The sequence below is a fragment of the Coturnix japonica genome, chromosome 28 (genome assembly GCF_054131305.1).
Source record: "Coturnix japonica strain WE chromosome 28, WE-NBRP24, whole genome shotgun sequence".
Lineage (NCBI taxonomy): Eukaryota > Metazoa > Chordata > Aves > Galliformes > Phasianidae > Coturnix > Coturnix japonica.
The window spans coordinates 5957546-5978669 of record NC_140690.1 but is presented as its reverse complement, the minus strand read 5'-3'; the positions used below and the strand labels follow the sequence as shown (position 1 = coordinate 5978669).

The 21124-nt window shown below is 37.7% G+C and overlaps 1 protein-coding gene across 17 annotated transcripts in view; it reads right to left on the bottom strand.

Annotated features, from left to right (window-relative positions):
• The window catches only part of LOC146756181 (rho GTPase-activating protein 32-like), a 331712-nt gene that overhangs the window by 73483 nt on the left and 237105 nt on the right, over window positions 1-21124 (bottom strand). For 13 of the 17 annotated variants that reach the window (XM_085524871.1, XM_085524874.1, XM_085524872.1 and 10 more), the window contains 2 exons: window positions 9295-9449; window positions 6696-6916 (listed from right to left, as the gene is read on the bottom strand). The gene's annotated coding sequence lies outside the window, so the exon portion shown is untranslated. Of the gene's footprint in view, window positions 1-921; window positions 4061-6695; window positions 6917-9294; window positions 9450-21124 lie in introns of those variants that run through there. The other 4 variants (XM_085524881.1, XM_085524879.1, XM_085524884.1 and 1 more) reach the window with 3 other exon arrangements.

Sequence of the window (21124 nt, the reverse complement as noted above, 5' to 3'; positions counted from 1 at the left end):
ACCTACTGACATTTTTAGGTCAATACACTTTCACAGAGTCTAAGATATTCTGATACAACAAAAATAGGCAATCTTCACAAAATTTTGAGATACCAGAAAAGCACGCTTTTTTTGCGAAGAGCCAGTGTATTCAGTTACAATATATATCACAAAATATAAGAGTGGTTCTCGGCATCTTTTTCAACTGTGGATGAGATCATATCATTTGAAATGGTAAATCCCACTCTCTGCATAAATAGATGTCACGCACAATTTAAAAAGGTCTAAAGAAAGGAAGGATATTCCTCTCTTCCCAACAAGTATACATCTACAATCTACAATCAAAAAGAAACTCATGCTGCAGACATAATACACGTGAAGGAAAGTATAGTAGCCCCGTGGTCATCACGAGGAGTTGCCATCATAAAGCTGACTGCAGTGACAATTACCCTGAATGTGGAGCAGAACAAGGCGTAATATCACAAGCTTTAAGTGAGCAGGCAACACATTACCAAATGTCACTCAGAGATCAGATTTCAAGTGCAAGCATCCCTGAAATGCATAGGAATATTTTCACGGACCGAAAGTTTCTCTTAAAGACACAGTTTACATTGCACTGCATGAGAACACAGACTCACAGAACCGTAAGGGTTGGAAGGGACCTCCAGAGATCACTCAGTCCAACCCCCCTGCCAAAGCAAGTTCCCTACATCAGGTTGCACAGGTAGGTGTCCAGGCAGGTCTCAACTATCTCCAGAGAAGGAGACTGCCCAACACCCCTGGGCTCCACCACCCTCACCATAAAGAAGTTCTTACGCTCACTTGTGTGCAATGCATTCCTATGCTCCAGTTTCTCGAAATTTCCCCTTTTCAGGTCTCCACACACTGCTGAAAAGAGCCTGGCCCCACCACTTTGCCCCCCCACACTTCAGATATTTATAGACCTGGATCAGGTCCCCTCTCAGGCTTCTTTTCTCAAGGCTAAATAAACCCAGTTCACTTAGCCTTTCTTCATAAGGGAGATGCTCCAGGCCTCCACTGGACTCTTTCCAAGAGATCCCTGTCTTTTTTGTACTGGGGAGCCCAGAACTGGAACTATTGGTCCTGTCTCCTCACATTTTTAATGTGGTGATTCTCACAAATATACTGCAGATCAAAGCTCATACAAATTTCCTTCCGCCTAAACCTGTACTTCCCCTGTTGAGAACATATCCCACAGATTTGGCTTATAGCACAGGATGTATATGCTGGGCTTAATTGTGCCTAACAATCAATTTGGCCAGAAGAAGGTATTTTCAGATGGGAAAAGTGTATGAACATTTGTTACGATTCCCGTTTCCCTATGCCCGATTTTAACTGTTTCTTCATGAAGGAAGGTATAAAAAGAAAGAAAAAGGAAAAATCAACATTCATTTCTGCATTAAAAAGAACATGCACTCCATTCAATCCAGTGAAATATTTCAGTTAAAAATGATACTCTGGGAATCTTGCAATGGATTTATCTTCATTCCTCTATCAGCAACAATCAAAACTGTTCTATCTGACAACATATGTATACACACTAAGTCACCACAGGAGCCCAGCAGGACGGCTTCCCAAGTACACAATGACCAAGGATATAATGGACCTGATCCATCTATTTCCTTTCCTCCATAATTGTTTTGATCATCAGCAGTTTCAGGCAATTGCTATAAACATTGAAACGTTATGTACAACACTTCCCCTTGTTTGGTTGGATTTGTTTCCCCTAGCGTGCAGCTTGATGAATTAGGAAGATGAGGGATTTTTTATTTTTTTTATTTTTATTTTTTTAAATAAGAGCAATAGGGCAGTCTGAAGTACCATAAACTTAAAATCCCAACAGTGCATACGCTTAGCATCCTTGACCACTCTGTATTCTGACAGCTATAAATAACTGTTTGGTTTTTACGAAGTAATAACAATTCCATTCTAGGATTGTGTTGAAACAGTTGTAGAGCTTTTCTCTTTTCTGTACCTCAAACATTGCCAAGAGTAAATTTCTTTCTAAAGCTGTGATTCAACTGTGATTATGTTTTTCAGAAGAATTTCAAGGTAAAGTTAAATAAGCAAGTGTGAACTTAATTAAAAATAAGCTTTTCTAGACTTCTCAAAAGTAGTCAAAAATGATGTCAAATACATAGCAACGTTAGAGGGTAGGGAACTATTTAGCACAGGAAGGTTTATAACCTCCAACCTTTCTTTCAGATAAATACAAAAAGGTCCCACCATAAGCACCTAGGCCAGTATTCAACCCGGCTTAGAGAGAGAGTACAGAGTATATTTTGGCTACATCACTTGATCCATGTATGATACGAGGTAAAAAAGGTTTATTTCCAAAGGTAAAAATGATCAGAAATTACTGTAAATAAAGTTATTCAGACCATGTAGCACCATCTGCATCACTTCCCTCAGGTACTGTATTAAAAGTCATTTTGATACAGAAGGGGGAAAAACTTTGCAACTTATGTAGGGAGAGAGAAGAAATTTTACATACATTCTCTCCCAAACAAAACAAATGAACAATCATATGAAAAACAGCTGCAGTAGTAAAACATGTTTGTCATTCACTCACAGAAGAACTGGGGAGTGCAGAAACAGCAGGAAACCCTTACCACCTGCAAATACAGTATGTCACAACAGTCCAGAGCAGATCTGCATCAAAGGTAAACTATCTGCTTACTGCATTTCAAACAGGCAATACAGTCAGTGTAAATAGGAGGTATTCATTCCATCCCACTAGATTGCATTCTGACATCCAACAAGACTTTCAAGCATGGGAAGAACTAAAACCTAATCGTTCCTTTTTGTAAAGTATTATTCAAGTGAAAACTACTAAATTACCCAAGTATTTTCAATGGAAATCTCCGCAAGAAAATATATCCACAATATTTTGCAAAACTGGGCTGCAAAAAGTAGGTGAGATTTTATAGGTAGCCTAACACACTGGCATCTACCAACATGCTGAATTTATTCACTGCTAACACTTACCCATACAGCACAAAGACAAGAATTTTACAGGCTGGTAACGACAGAGCTGTGAAGCAGCCTGCACCACTACTTTTCACAGCATATTCTAAGCAATTCTCTCACTTGGCCCTAAAATAGAATGGAACTGTCTCTAGATTACCACTTTCTCAGTTGTCAGTTCAACATATCAGTAATCCAGTTCTGGAAAATCAGACAGAATCAAAATATCTCAAAGAAAATTTAGAATGATGAATGATGTACATGAAAGTACAGTAATTCCCAGTTTGTCCAAATAGTTAATCCAGCACCGTACATTCCCTATTTCTTCTGCCTCCCTTTACCACCACACAAATAAAAAAGCAAAGAAAGAAAAACAAGGGCTTTAGTTGACTGAAGTCTTTTGACAATGAATGTAAGCTTCAGCCCTCAGAAAACATTCTAGCTTTTCTTTTCACTAAGCCTAAAATTAAAGTATGCTTTAAATGTACATTAAAAATAGCTATCATATTCAGAGAACCCTTTTCAACTTTAAATTAAAGTAGCATGCTTTGTAAAAAATGGACGTTTCTCTGCTTAGAATTTTCAAGTAATTTACTGAAACATCTTAGTAATTTTGTCTTCAATAATTTTTATAGTAGTAATACCTATGGGAAACTCTCTTACTAAAAGGAAATAGAGCCACCTAAGCCAGACGTGCAATAAATAATTCAGCTTTCAACATTAAAGTCTCATGTATTACACTTGTGTTTTTAAAATATCTTGTCATAGGCCTAGCATAAAATTCATCCAAAGCAATTGCAGATGTTTTAAATATCTAGTTATGGAAGTAAATACATAGACATTTAACCTATTATTCTACAAAGCACATTTTTTCTATGGATTGCTAACAGTTGATTTTGCTCCTGGAAATTCTTACAATAAACAGAACTACATTTCACACATTTATTCTGACAACACGGAAGATACTACAGCAACACGTACCCAAAATTACTACCAACAGGGCAGTGATCCTGCACTCAGGTGGTCAGATGGATCTTTCTCATTCACGTGACATCCTACTGACTTCACTGTTTATCCGGACATAAGGGTTCCCCTGTGGGAATCAAATGGCTAAATCGGGATATGAACCAAGGGCAGGATAAGAAGTCTTTTCCTGGATTGCCACATACTGTTCTATGGCATGTGTTTGGTGTCACCTGCCAAGGAAACAGTATGATAGTTGTAATACGAAGTAGGCCTCACTGCCTGCAGCACACGCGGTTGCTGGATGGCTGTGCCTGCTTCACTCCTCACAGCAGCCTTGCTGAAAACCTGCAAAGCTGCCAGTGCTTCTTTTGTGCCAAGTCAGAAAACACCTCTCCAACCATGAGGCATAATGCTATTTATTTACTGTTTGCACTTGCATGTGATTTCTCCTCCTACAGCTTTACCAAAGAGGAGGAACGAAGAAAGAAAAGAGATTTTATTTTCCATACTACTAATAAAAATACCTCTAATAAATAACCTTTTTTGGAAACTTATTTACTTGCTACTTTGCAAGTATCATATTTAACATGATTTGACACATTTAAACTCAATGAAAACATTTGTCTAATTAGTTTATAAATATATTTTTAAAAATCCCATCCAAGTTCTGAACATTATGCAATCACTGCTGCGAAGAGGATGACCAAGGTATGTCAACAAAGCGCCCTTTGCACCATGCCTTTTTGGATAGTTGGATTAAGATTTTGGAAACTTGCTTACTTAAAAAAAAATAATAAATATTCACATACCTTAAGCTGAATGCATGTAACACTAACGTAAATAAAACCTTGCGCTGAGAGAAACCATTTAGCATCCCAGTGTACCCACTAAGATTACACATTTGTTTTGTTTTCTGAATCTCAGCATTCAGGAATTAGATTAGAGCATGGGAGAACAGAGAAAAGACTACACAAGAAACCATATGAATATTTTTCATCCAAACCCTTTATAATTAACAAATTCTTTAAAGAATAGTTCCTATTGTTCTACTATTTTAGACCTATGCTAACAGAGTAATGTGGACCTGGATATAACCTCCCAAGGAAAGAAAAAAAGGATTTGAAATAAGGCATCCCAAATTTTCAAAGGGCCCTTTCTTCCAATCTATCTGCTTGGATAATGCGCCCAGAGTGGCATTTTGTAATGACAGCAACTTTCCAACAAATCAATAGTTATTTAATTCCCAACAAGCTCTTGAGTCCATTAAACCTGATTACATTCACCCATTTCAGTTGGGTGCAGTTATTTTTCCTACACCAGCACTTAATCTATAACAGGAACTTATGAGAACTTTCAAAAGCAATTTCAACATCAATCAGTATAGAGTGAAAGGCACGATTTGCTTGTAATTATTTATTGGACAGGATGGCACGGGGTCTGACTGAGCTCTGGTGTCCGACCTTCACCCCCAAATTCTAATGGATATTAAGGCCTGCTTGATGTGTTCCTGTGTAATACCGGGTCTCACTAAATTAAAAAAGAAAAACATAAAACAACAAAAAAAGCCCCCCACAAAAACAGCATCAGCTTGCAGACATTTTTTCAATACCTGATAATAGCCACTGTGCAATGCTATATTTCTTTTTTAGACACATGGCTGATATTAAGCCTGAAGTGAAGAAAAATTCATGATCTTGGAATGCCAAATGGACCTATATAAAAAAAACAACCAAACACAAAAAAACCCACCAAACCTGTTTCATGTTTTGATTCCACCTCTACACTCACCAACTATTATTGTAGCAAAAGAGAGCAACAACAATTTTAAACAAAAGCCTCTCCTCCCAAGTTAATCTGACTGACTGCTACCAAGACACAGAAATGCAGAACCACACAGTATTCTCCCTAGAGCCTTTTTATACGTAGCGGCCATAACTGCCATTTATAGGGGACACAGAGTTCATTTGGGGAATGCTTGAAAATTTTATAGGAATCCTTTCTTAGCATCTTTTTTTTTTTTTTTTTAGCTTTTTTTTTTTTTTTTTTTTTTTTTTTTACTACTAAAAATAATGGAATAGCTTTTGCTTTATTAATGTTTACATGATCCATACAAATCTCAAGTCTAACAACAGAAAATTCCACTTCTTGATAAAATCATCATAAATACAGACATCACAGCAAAGGTAAGTAAATCCAGTAATTGCCAGTTAACTTTTAAAATACAAAACTCTCACAAGCAGGATCTTGCACTCTCATGACTTAAAGATACCACAGGTAATCTACGGTATATTACACACAAAAACCTACAAATCCCTCTTCATTCAGTGAGATGCATAACATATTAATTAATGCTTATTTAACACTATTCATACTTGCTGTGCTAAAACACTTAACCTAAACACATCACAGTAAGTTACTTTGTCTTATGATCTGCCGTGGGAATGCTGAGTCCCTCGGAAACACAGAAGGGATAGCAAATCCTCTGCCCTGTGGTCAACCTCGTGAAGCAAAGGCATGAATGTTAAATAGCAGACAAATCAATAGAAGCAAATATAGCTCAACTACACCATTTATTCAGCCATGAGAGATGTCAATACACAGATTAGGGTGATCCATCTTTTTGATTTCCTACTGTCTTCTCACCGAATACATGAGAGCTTTTGCTTGTATTAAAAGTGTTTGCTTTCTCAACCATAAAAATTCCAATTATTACTCTAAGTGCACTAGAGTTAAGTTGCTTGTTGGAAGCGGCCTTGCATTACCTGAACAAGTCCAGCGAAGTATGGCGCTGCCGGCAGAATCATTGGCACTCCATATGGATGTAGCAAAACTCCTTGAGACGACAACATGGTTTAAGTGATAGTATTACTCCCACTAAAGCTAAACACATCAATTGAAAGTTAGGGGAAAATCTATATACCAACTTCTTCCAAACTCAGAGCTAGAACCAAATAACTTCTGTCAGGGGCAAAGCCCACATCAGCTGTAAAAAAAAGAAAAAAATTGACGTCAGCAACTCTTAATGTTAAATTTTTCTTCAGAGACAACAGATAGAGACAACAGCTGCAAAGCTAACTCTACCCAAAAAGGAAGGTGCTATTTTGGGTCCAGCTTAAATAACATGACTAACCAACTACTCTTTATCAGTTCAGATTTTTAAGTAATAAACACATACAGTTCAAACTCCCCAACCTGGATTTCAAACAGGATTAGAACTAATAATGCAATAGGGACTGGCATACACATGGCAACAGTTGCTATCAGAAGCTTTAAAAAAAAAAAAAAAAAAAAGAAAAAGCAGCTTTATTATGATTGTGCAAATTACTGTTTCTTTGTATTTATTAACTGTTAAACAATATTCATGTGAGAGCTGAAACTCAAGCCTGTTACATTTCATACATACTGTTTTGATTCATTGCATTTTTCTTGCTTATTTTGAATATTTGAGCTAGCTAACAACTTCTTAGTGTAAATTATATTTTAATGGCTTTTCTAACCTTTCACAACATCTATGTTGTTGCATTTATCACAGCTTTTTGAAAAAGACGAATTTGACCTTTAGAGAATTTCATCTGTTCTCCAATTAAACTCACACCCAGTGTAAGAGATAAGGGAGGGGGGGGGAAATTCAGCCTGTTTTTTTTTCTCACTAAACAAAACAGATTTGCTACTTAATGCACTATTTGCAAGTCATTCTCTTCTACAGCTAAACATTTCTACTTTAGACAAAACAAACAATCATTAACACTCGTTATGTATGCAGTGTATATCCTCAGTTGCAGATATGGTTAATGACAAGAATTGGGCGAGATACTTTTAATTCAATTAAGAATTAAGTGTTTAAAACTTCACGTTACAAGTTAGGAAAATATATAAATCATCCTCTCCTACAGTTTCTGAATAACCAGGGTGCTCCACATCACTAACTTAAGCTACTTGATTTTGTTGCATAATTACTTTTCCAGATAACTAATTGCAGACAAGATTTGATGTGATACTCAATTATTTAATGTCACATTTTGACCGTCAGGAAAGGTTTTCAGTAATTGATTCTCATGTATCACAGCAGCTGTATTGCGTGATTTAGAAATCTAACTTAGCAGGTGCACGCTGACCCTTGTTACTAACAGCCTTACACCATTTCTAACTTTAGATGTTAAATAGTGACCCTGTATGAGGCTCTTCTTAGAGGCTGCCAATGAGCACAGCGATTGTCATGTGATGGTGTGATGTTTACCTAGATCCATTTTCTTTTTATAGAGTGGCTTCGTGTTTCTGTTGGGGATAATACTGTTCACCTCGCTGTGCTCAGCTGCTATTTATGTTTTTCTTATTGAGAAATCTATTGTTTAAATTATTAAGTAAACTACCCTGACATTTTTGCCAAAAGATTTTCTAAGATTTAAATACAATATCAGTTATATACAGAAATACAGAAGAACGTCATACAGAAATGTATCAGCAAAAGACACATGTGGGAAAGAGTATTGCTATTACAACTCATTTTAAATTATTTCACTTCTTAAAACATGTACTTCAGTTTGAACTATTACCTTTTGTTTGGCCTAACAGTAAGCTGCACTTGAAAAGAAAAGGTTTCTTTCACCTTGCAACAGAGATTATAAAATGGGTTTTGTAAACTTTACATATATGATTCCAACAGGACAACTGACATAACCACAGACTGCTAAACTGCTCTGTAAAAACCAGTTTTTGTTTCAATACATTTCTAATTAACATGATAGAAAACCTAAAGAGCAAGATGATTCATATAGGAGAAAAGCAGACTCAGGGAAATGCTCAACATTTTTATTAATTATTTTGGCTGATTAAATTTCCCACTGACAAAGTTGGAAAGTTACTGAAGATTTAAAGAACATAGATAGGAATCTATATGCACCTACAGGAAAAACTCCTCAATTATAACAGCTGTAGGGGAAACCCTTTACGTGTTGTTCAGGTAAATGGAACAACTGTGTCATAATAGGAAATAAAGAAGACTAAGAACAGGGGGGGGGGGGGAAATGGGAGGAAGAAACTTTTTAAGATAAGGGCAATTCTGGAACACTTAGGGAGAAAAAAAAAAAAAAGCAAAAAAACTAATTATGGTACATATTTTGTTGTTGAATAAGTGAGGTTCTAGAACAGCTTTTCCAATCCAGTATCTTGTCAAAGGAATCTAGTGAAATTAGGCAGCAGCAGTCAGCACTCTTCAACTTAGAAGAGGACCGTTCCAGTCCTTCCCAATAAGTATAAACATTCAAGAATAATGAAAATGTAAAGCGTCTTAATAACATTTATATTTGCTACATTTCAGATTGAAATATATAAAAATAAACTTTGAAAATAAACCGTAGTTACCTGTTTTAATGAAAGGGTGCTTTGCTTGCCTCACTACAACAACATGCTTCTAAATGTATAGCTGTATGGCACTCCAAATCCAAGCTCTGACTTTCTGGTTGGGCTCTTTGATGATGTCCCATGTGTGCACCAGCTACCTAAGTTCGCACAAACCTCTGTGAATCAAAACCACAGAAGTACATACAGCTTTACTTGCATCTCCTTCCCATGCCAAATTCTGCTTACGCCAATGTAACTACATCACGTTCACCAATATATACCAATATACCAACATACTTGTTTTCACAATAAAGTCTCCCTCCCGACCACACAAAACGGAAATTTGAGTTTTACAGTTCACTGTTAGCATTAAAGGACACATTTGCTTTGCAAGAATGCTTGGAATGCGTAAAATACCATTATAAAGAGCGCTGACAACTCGGAACAAGCCAGAAGAGAATTAGTTATGCAAAGAATTCTATCTTACTTTAGCAGAACCTACAGCAAGATTAAGGTTAAGCATGAGCCTAAAAGTTTTTACTAGCAAAAAACTAGAATGGTCAGCACTACGCACATCAATTGCCTGTCCGACGTAACTGATGGTAACCGTGGCTATGCTACATCAGTATTTTCGCTGCCTGAAAAACTTGCAGATCACCTATTTTAAACAACTCTACAGTTCTCAATTTCACACATTCTAGAAAATTATAACATTGCTAGAAAAAAATACATGCTAAGCCATTTCCGGTGTGCTCAGGGCATGGTTCTAGCAGCTGCTTCCAAACCCACAATTCTTTTTCCATTAAAAGTTTGTAAGGATTTTCTGAAACTGAAAATTGATTTCAGAAATGAAAGACAAGAAAAAGAAAAAGAAAATAGACGAACGCTATTTTTATGCAGGATACATAAAAAGAAAGTACTTTTATTTTTTTAAAAGATAGAATGATGCTAAAAGACAGGAGATGGGTATTACACATGAAAATAAATCCCAAAGGTTCTGAAGCTAGTGTATAGTAAAAAAACAATGGGAGCGATATAACTATTTTATCACGCTGGTCTGAACAGTCCCAGCTTTTACCACCTGAGAAATAGCTGAGAAGCTCATTAAATGCTTCTTTTTTTTTTTTTTTTTTAAACTCAGAGACAATTTTTGCCACAATAATACAACATATTATTTGAATTAAATAAAATACTTTAATTATTCTACAAATTGACCGAAAAAAAAAAATAAAAAATCAAACATCCAAAATCTAACAAGGTAATCCCATTATGAACTTGCCTCCTAGAAAGAAACTGATCTGAATAGGTGAGCTGAACAAGCCAAGAAAGCTAAGGTTCTTGAAAGAAAGTCAGCTAATACTAAAGTGAGGAATAAAGCAAAAAGGTGTTTTGCTTTAGACCCCTTCCCTTCTCAGGTCTTTCCGTCTAATGCCCTAACATCTGTAGTCTTGCTGTTTTAGCGCAGAGCTACTGACACAAGTGCTCTAATAGTGACTTTTTACTAAGTCAGCAGTGAAGTCGTTTCGAAGGGGAAAGAAATGGAAATGACTATATGATAAGAACAGAATGAATTAAAGCCACAAGTGCCTGAAAACTGGGCTGCACAGACAAGAAAGAAAATAAAAAATGAAAAAGATGCAAGAAGGACCAAGAATTTGACCCCATCTACATATTGTAATATGTATTGTAGATATTAGAGCGCGTCCAAAGGAGGGCTACAAAGACAGCAAAGCGTCTGTAGAGTAAGATGTATGAGGAGCAGCTGGGGTCTATGGGTTTTTGTTCATCCAGAGCAGAGAAGGCTGAGCAGCAGCACTGAGCTCCGCTCTCTGGAGACAGCAGCAGGGCCTGAGGGAACTGCATGGAGCTGCGTCAGGGGAAGATCAGGCAGGAATCAAGGGAAGGCTCTGTATCAGAGGGCAGTGGGCATGGAACAGGCTGCTCAGGGCAGTGTGCACAGTCCCAGGCTCATGAAGTTCAAGGAGCATTTGGACATCCTCCTCAGATATAGAGTTTGGGTCCTGTGTGGTGCCAGGAGTTGATCCTTGTGGATCCCTCCCAACATGGGATCCAGGATTCCATGGTGTGATCCCATGAAACCACGCTATTCCACCAAGGCAAAATTAGATGCTTATTCATGCTGTGGTTGAAGATAAAGAATAATTTAACAACTTTTCTGGAGCCACATTGCCTGGAAAAAGCAGATCCCTGCAATGCAGTCATTAGCCAATCAATGATGTATGCTTTAATCCGATACTGACAGAACTGATCTATTCAGACCACATTCCTGCCAAATGATTAATTCTTCTTAATGTCCGTATCCAACCACAAGGAAAGTTTCTTCCAAATGCTATACAATACCAAAAAATGTCAAATAATTCCTACTCCCTTCCAACATTAGGCAAAGTCTCCCATTTCACATACCATAAATAATTCAAGTTTCACTTTGGCACCCTCTTTACGGCTATAACTTTATGGCAAATATTTCATATTTGATACCTTTTAGTTCTTTTTGAAGCCTCCTTTTTTTTTTTTTTTTTTTTTTTTTTTTTTTTTTTTTTTCCTGGCCACCTTTCCTGTTTTCCATTTTCTCATTAAATTTTCTCAGTTGCTTTCCAGTATAGGAAAACCCAGAATGAAGAAAAGAACATAGTTTCCGGCTCTCTTGTGCAGTTTTCCATCATCTGCAGCAACTTTAGAATACTGGCTCTAAAAAAGTATTACCAGATTAGTACTGTTATAGGATTGAGTTGGAAGAGACATTATTAAAAGGTAATCTAGTCCAACTCCCCTGCAACAAACAGGGACATCTATAGTTTGATCAGGTTGCTCACAGCCTAGTCCAGCCTGACCTTGAATGTCTCCAGGGACAAGGCATCCATCACATATCTGGACAACCTGCACATCTCTACCCTTATCATTTTTCCTTATATCTAATCAAAATCTCCCCTCTTTCAGTTAGAAACTATTTTCCCTTGTCCTATCACAACAGACTTTGCTAAAAGGTATATTCAATTCCTTAAAATAGCAACCCTTTAGATTTTGAAAGGCTGCTATCAGGTCTCTCCAAACCTTCTCCAGGCTGAATAGCCTTAAGTCTCTTGGTTTGCCCTCACAGGGGAGGTATTCCATCCCCTGATTTATTTTTGTTTCTTTCCACTGAACATGCCCCAAAAACTCCACATCTCTACCTCAATGAGGACTCCACATCTGAATGCAGTACTTCAGGTGATGTCTCACCAGCACAAGGCAGAGGGGCAGGATTGCCTTTCTCAACATGCTGGCCATGCCTTTTTTGATGCAGCCCAGGATACGGTCAGTTTTCTGGGCTGCAAGGGCACACTGCTGGCTCAAGTACAGCTTGATATCCATCAGTAAAACCAAGTCCTTTTTGGCAGGACTGTACTCTATTCTTTCATCCCCTAGTTTGCATTGACAGTGAAAGCTGCCACAACCCTAGTGCTAATAGGCTTTGAACCTCATGAGTTTCTCCTTGGCCCACTGTCTGAGACTGTCCAGGCCTCTCTGGATGGAATCCCACCCCTTGGACATGTTGATTGGACCACATAGCTGAATGTCAACTTCTTACTCCATTGATGGCATCACCAATAACAGCATCAAAGAAAGGTTCCGGTACTGATCTCTCAGGGACACCACCCATCACTTACCTACATCCAGACCACCACTCTGCATACAATCTTGCAGACAATTCCTCATCCATTAAACATGTCCACTAATGCAATTGCTCCACCACAGAAGGCCACTAGGTTAGTCAGGCAGTTGGTGAAGTCATGCTGATTGGCTCATATCACCTCCTCCTTTTCTTCATGCCTTAGTACAGCTTTCAGGAGGATCTGCCCCATGACCTTCCCCAGAAAAGCATCCCCATGCATGCTCCAAAAGAGGTTAACTGCCACTCACTACCAACCAGTGATTACCAAGGCTCGAGTTAGTCAGATTCAGACATTAAATGAATGGCTGAAAGGAAAAAGTGCAACATCTTTTTTCTTTTCCTTCTCCCTTTTATTCTCCTGAACCATGACTGCTGCTTTCTTTCCAATAACAACACTAATCTTCCAAAGGCTCTACTTCCACCTTTTGCTAAAACGATATGAGATCAACATCTCTCTGAGGGCATTTGATGCACTATCCAAACTTGACACTTGTCATCGGCTGGTTATGTTATTCTACTCTTCTAAGCAAAGTTCCAAGTACACACGCAAGCTGTTTACGCCAACTACCAATTCCCCAGTCAATTCCTATTATACTTAACAGCAAAACCAAAACACAAGATGCAATATTTTACACTTAGAAGTTGCTATGATATCCATTTCCTAATTAAAACAATCTCTACTGTCCTTCAACTATCTGATACAAGTATGGCTGATACAATTAGTCTACCAAGTTATTGCATATCCCCATTTAGACTAGCATACAGAGCAATGACAAAGGAATTGTTTAAACAGAGAGATCTTCCTTTCTTTTTAAAGAAAAAAAAAAAAAAGTGTGTAGAACATTTTATTTTCTTCCAAACTTGAAGCTTCTATTAGAAAAATCACATAAGCTCATGGGACCAAATTAAAAACTATCTGTGGTTGAAAACGAACCTGATTCTGTCAACCAGAAAGCCCACAGTTCTTCAGCTGCACTGAGGTTCAACTTTTTTTTTTTTTTAAAACATATAATCCAGTGGCATACTTGGGAAAAAGCCCATTGTTTTAATGGTGGCAAATGTAAAGACAGCCAAAATAAATGATTATACTGCAGCTGATTTTGTGCTTCCAGACAGAAGGACCCCAAGCAAAAACCTAGGAAGCATGTTTGGCAAACAATTTGTAGTTCTAGAGAAATCATGGCATTCACAGTGCAGGACAAGCAGTCTTAGATTATTTCAAGTAAAATACAGCAAAATGTTGGCTTCTGAGTGTGTGGTCAGAACTTACTCTGGTTTGACTGACTGCAAACTTTGTCTTTTGCTGTCAGAGCGGTGCATTGATTCATCTGCTGTTTTAGAACTTCACTGACTAAAGAACAGCATGTTTACTCTGTGATCTATTTGGAATGTTCCCACAAAGATCACTTCTGCTTTCCTTTCTTGCATTGCCCCACAACATCGCCTTACTACCTCAGCAACCATAAGGTATTTGTCATCACCTTCAAGGGCTCACTTCAGCTTATTCCTACCCTGCCTACTACTGTGAACTGCCATCAGATCAGTTTCTTCTTTACATTACCCAGACTGTTATCTCCTCATCTTCTAACTGTACTGTACTAAATGCCATCAGTGCTTTCTCCTATGATTTTTCTGGTACCAGGTAAGACCTTTATGTGAATTCTTTTTAAACTGTCTACAAGTCAGTTGTGTATTTGTACCCATCTACTGTAGCTCAGAATCACAAACAATACAAAAAAAATTATCACCTATGACAATAACACTAAAGAACAAACACAACATCCAGATATATAAAATACATGCTAAATACACATGGCATCGTTATTTCCAGGAATGCATGAAGGTAACGGTTTTTGCTGTGAAGTCCTCACTCTCTTCTTCATCCTTAATAAGCATCAGTTCCGACTTTGACTCAACTGCTGCTAGACATATTTGTCACCTGACTGCCAATAAGGAGTGACCTACCATTCAGTGAGTCACAAAAATTCACTTCCATAGATGACACATATGTGGCAGAAAGAGGGCAGAGAGTGGGGAAAAAAAAAATTAAGGAATGTCTCAATGGCTGAGCTTCCCTTTGGCTCTTGCACAAAAATAAGGAGCTCTCATCATCAATACAGCAGCACAAAGCACAGATGTCCAACCTGAATCTCCCCTGGTGCAACTTCAGGTCATTTTCTCTGGTCCTATCACGAGTTACATGGGAATTTTCACTGGTGGCTTCTTTGAGAATAATCATTCCCGTGATCGGGCTACTTCAGATTTCCTTCACTACTTGCTTTTGAACTTCTCTACCATTTCTTAGTAAGAACAGCATACTCATTTAGAAGGCATCTTTAGAGATCAAATTGTTCAACTGCTTGACCATTTCAAGGCTAAATTAAAAACACACAACCGAGGGTGTTATCCAAGTGTCACTTGAATCCTGACAAGCTTGGGGCATCAATCACCTCTAGGAAGTCTATTCCAGTGTTTCATCACCCTCACAGTAAATAACTTTTTCATGATGTCCAGTTTGAACCTCCCCAGGTGCAACTTTGCACTGTTCTCGAGTCCCATTATCCATTCCCAGGGAGTAGAGCCTGAAACCTCCCTCTCTTTTTCCCTTCTCAGGAAGCTGCATGGCAGTGAGGTTGCTCCTGAGTTTTCTGAAAGGTGAGCAAGAGAAGTCTTATGTTTATATGAAGTTTATCAGCTTGGGAAATTCCACACGAAATGTAATCGCTCCCTCGGGGGTACATTCATTTGCAAATACAAACCAGCAACAAAAAATGTTTTTCCTTGCAAATCAAGAACAGACTGTCTTATAATCAATATCCATTTTTAATGAACGCTACTGATATACTGAAGCAATGCCATGATAGATCATCATACTGATATACTGAAACAATGCCATGATAGATCAGCATCCGTTTCACAGAAGATTTGTGCCAATACTTGGGATACAACCAATCTCCCTCAGCACCAGTTCATAGCTGTCTTCTTATTGACATCAACAGGTATAAGACAGGATATCAGAAATGTATTCTAGAACAGTGCAGATGAGCCACCTGCTTGTCACTGTCATCTATTAGGTTTAGGTTGTGTGGACATGGCAGATAGCCACGTAAATTTACTGTCAAATTTGGTCAAATGAACTTCACTTTTTTTTTGCTGCAGTCAGGCCACTCTAACTACTATACCAAAGGAAGCTATGACTTCTTACTGACCCCAATTATCGCATTCATTATTCATCAAAGTACACTTTTCATTTGCTTCCCTGGAGAACAGCAGAATATCACTATAAGGATCTTTCAATACAACTTCACCCCCTTAACATACAGAAGGTTTTTCGACAAGTAACAGCTACTCATTCCCCTGAGTAAGGTTCACATTAATAGGACTGGATGGTGAATCATGAGATGGCATTAAATCATGTCTCCTGACTGTATAAATACATCATTTAAGCCCCATCCTAAACCAACAGTTTTAGCGCAGAAACAAACACAGCATACAACTTCAAAGTGAGACAGATATTTTGGAGAAATAACCTATTGAAATCACAAAACAATAAAGACTCCGCACATCTCAAAAGGAACTGCAGTTCAGAACTGGCAAGCTTCATATTTTCTGGAACTAAACAAAATTTGAAGGCATTAGATGTAATGCAAGCTATAATTCAATTCAATTCAGGACACCAACAAGAGATTTTAAGTACTGAAGTTTAGCCAAGAAATACAATCCAGGAGCATTTGAAGCAAGCAGGATTTGGCTGAAACAGTACGACAACACAATTGGTAATAAGTTTGCTTCCAAATCTAGATATCACAAAGTTAAAGCTCCTTCAGATTTATTGCTACTCTATGTCTGAAGACAATTCAGTCTTATAGGTCCTAATGCAACTGTTTAAGGAGATGCTTGATCCCGTGTTTGGCCACAGGACACAACAAGGATGGAAAAACATAACACTACTGTATGATTGTGTTGCTCCCACAGATGTATCTTGGGCACATCTGGATTGCAAAGGTTATAACTAGATCATCTCTCTGCTACTGCTGCATAGCTGCTTCCATAAGGTCAGATTTTAGAATGGTTAATGAATCAACTGGGACTAGAGAATACTTACAGAACTTACATTCAAAGTTAATTTGTATTTACTGTGGTTGTTGTTTATCTAATGTTAGGCCTCCTTCAGATTCTGCTCCCAACAAACGTTTCATGTAATCTAGTACCACTGCATACAGTAGAAGTTAACCACCTTTGCTGAAGGCTATTGATCTATTTGGCTACTTGTAATACAAGAAAAGTAACTTCCTCAGTTGTTATTCTCTTCAGTTCAGATCTGATTAACTCTTTTAAATCATACAGACAGTCCTCCACAGGACTAATTCCTGGTGAAGCCATGCAAACAAGCCATGCCAGCCATTACCACAGCTCAAACGCTACCTGCTGTAATCCATCTTCTTCAGTGAGTCTGAGGGAATACCACTTTCCCCTAGAGTTTCCATCAAAGCTCATTTGCAACTGTGAGTGGGCATAAGCTATTTGTATAATTTTAGTGCAAATAAATACTTAAAACAATTTGCAAGCAAAATATACAGAAATACAAGAGAAAAAACACATAACCTATACCATGCATTAATTTTACATCCAAGCTGAGGGCCTCTTCTTTAGTGAAAGTCAACAGACTGTGCTGATCTACCCCAGCAGAAGATCTGACCCTGTTTTTCTCTCCCATTAAAATTTATGTCAGCATTGCACATCGGAACAAAGCCCCTGAGCACTCAGCTGAAGACACCTGCGCGGTTTCCTTGCTGTAGACAAACATATATGTTTATTTTAAAGAGAAGCTCCTTAGAGACATGCCCTACTGAACCATCTAGCAATAAACACCGTACAGGGGAGAAGCAGGAAAAAGTTGGTTTTTCCTCCCCCGGCTTCCCCCCCACAAGTTTCTGGCAAGTTAATTACAAGCAGTATGACCTCATATTTCTCCTTTTAAACAAATAATAGTAATAATAATAATAATATAATATTATTATTATAAAATATTGGTTCCTTTTTAAGTTTTCATTTGCCAATATTTATGGAATGAACAAGTCAAAACTGGAAAGACTCAAATCCCCGACTGATGTTTACATCTTTCACAACCGATGCACGTTAATAGATGAGAGGCAGAAAGTGTCTCGCTCAGCCCTAGCCAAAATCTTGAGATACTTTATATGTAATCAGTAAGAGTTCATCAGTGGCTGCTTCAGGACCAAAATGACAGTTAATATACATTTCTAATATTTATCTTACCATTCTCAATTCAGTAGCATTGCTTACATATAAAATACCTCATAGTGAGGCACATGGTGAAATCAGCTTAACCCATATGTTATAAACTAGACATTATTATTAGTTAAAAACTGCCTGAAACCATTGCGTATTAATGATGGAAAAGCATTTACTCTAAGAGAATAAAGGATTATTGTGCAAACACTAGACGACTAATTACATAATGTACCTTTACAAAATTACATAATATGGGTGCAGCATGATTCTCTGTGTTCTGTTTGAAAAATAGATTGCTTAATAACCCACCAAAGCTATCTGTAAACCAAGGAAACAATAGAGCAGATGTTGACTGTTGTCTTGTGCCTCACAGACATAATTAAACACAATGAAACACTCATGCACCCGGATAACAGAGGACAAACAAACACAAAAATGGTACTCTATGAACATAAACCTTCTCTACTGGGTGCCTGCCTTATATTAATTCTTGCCTTTTAAAACAGCGATGAAAACGGAAAAGAAAATATTTATCCCTCTTCAGACCACACCAACTACAAAGAATTCCCCTCTGTGGTAGCTCTAACTTTTTTGAGACTGATTCCCACATTGCTGACTTTCAGGGAGCCAAGAAACACTTCTTCTACTGTAGCAAAACTAAGACAGTGCAGTCACATTCCCTTTAAGCAAAAGCTACGTGAATCAAAGATTCTGAATAATCTAAATAGACTGAAAACACTGTGCCTGCTGTGTAACACAAGATCTCAAGATTCCCCTGGAAAGCTACTTTTCCTTTAACTGCAAAATACTATACCCGTAATTATTTCCAACTTTTTTTCCCCCCATGCTCTTTGTCAAACAATACTGGACAGACCAGTTGCCATAAACATAAAAGTGATTAATTTCTAGGATAGCATCCCGTCAGCACTGCTTAAACACCAGCCCATACCAGAATTTTGAGAAGGTGTTGTTTGGATTTGTTTTTAAACATTCCCCTTAATCCATATATCTATCAACTCTAAGACATTTCTTCTTTAGTAATATCAATACCGAACCACCATTTGAAAATAATCATTATGCGAATAAATACAAAACTGAGTACACATTTCTGCAGTAACTATCAGGAAACAAAGTTTTGCAATAGAAGAACTTGAAAATTAATACTCATATTCACAACAAAATAACATGGAAGCATGTATTTACTAATAAGACAAATTATCCCAATTTAAAATAAAACAAATGCTTTTGTGTTATTACATTTTTTTCCTTTGGATAACAGGTATAAAATTGCTTTGTTTACTACAAATGCATAATTTGTCTTCACATTTTACTCAGTTGTGTCTAAGAAAAAAGGCAATATAATGTGATCTGCATCTCTTTACGTTAATAAAACCATGCTAAACTCCACAGACAACACCATAAAGCATAAATACCAAATGGAAAACAAATGGAAGCATAATGCCACTGTGAAGCAAACCAATCAACCCTAAAACAGCTGAGATAGATCTCATCCAGTACTCATTCATTCATCCTTTATAGAAAAGAAATGAAAATATTCCTGAGTGAATCAGATTAAACAAACAAACAAAAAACCCTCAGCGGCTCTGGAAGACTGTAAAGCTCTAAATTCTTTTGATTTATGAAGGCAGCATCTACTGCACTGAGCAAAACAACTCAGCATGCCGGGACCCTTTTCCCTGAAATTCCTTTATTAACACAACCTGGCTCTGCCAGTGAACAAAAGCAGTGGTGCGGTGTGTATAAATCATTAATACTATGCTGTGCAATGGCTGAGTTTCCTGTGTGAGTTGGAAAGCCTTCCTGCACAACAGGGATTTTGGGCTTGGAATTGGCTGCTATGAAATGTACTTCATCATTCTTTGCGCTTGACGCTTCCCAATAGCTTTCTACTTTTCCTTTCACTTTTCTCCCCCAAGCCCAGCAACTGCAATAGAAATTTATTGAATTTCATGTCTGCAAAGAAAGGAAGAGAAGAAAGAAAGAACCAGGCCAGCCCATTTAAAAATAGGATGTGTTCAAATAAAATCTACTGCTAATGAACAAAATCTGAATGTTTCACATGTTTAATTTCCTGAGAAGGAAACAACTGAAGATGTGGTTAACCTTAAAAAAAATAATTTTAACAAATCAACTAGCACTGAAAAGGCCACAAGAACTCCCTAAAGGAAGTTATTTTCCAGCAGAACACTAGAGCAGCCAGAAAGAAGGGTGATGTCTATGCACAGGGAACTAGAGTTAACCACATCAGCGCTTGTACTTTGGGTGTACCAAAAGCCTTTCCAAGAAGCAACAGGTAATTGAGTGCATGTGGGGAAAAACCTGGTGTTCTGAGTGGAGATGGAGGAGATGGCAGCAAAAGGAGGAAATAAAAAAGCAAGAAACCCAACAACATCAAAATCCATCTCCACCAAAAAGCAACCAGCTCTTGGAACTGTAATTGCAGGACTGAATTTGGAGCGGTTACTCATCTTGCCTGCAAAGCACATATGAGATTACAAAAAAAGTTGAATGTTTTCTCTAACTTTATTTGATGGAAATGAAATAGCAAGTTGTCTGTATACAACACTCTGCACTGAAATATTCCCTGTAGGGTCACTCATAGAAAAATCCAAGAGAAAAATGATAAAAATGGCCAAGAGAGCAATGCTGAAAAAAGTCTCACAGCACATGCTCCCCATCAGAAAGACATGGTGCACATTATAAAGGTAACTGCGGATACAATCAGTCCTGTGACTAGGCCAGAGCACAATTCCCTATATATCAAGCATTAGCACCACAGAGAAACAAGTTTACTGCCATCTAAATGGTCAATATTTAAGACACTGGGAACGCAGTTTTGCAAATCCAAATGTGCTAAAGTCAGAACAGGGAAACATTCCAGAATGCCATTTTGCACTTCTG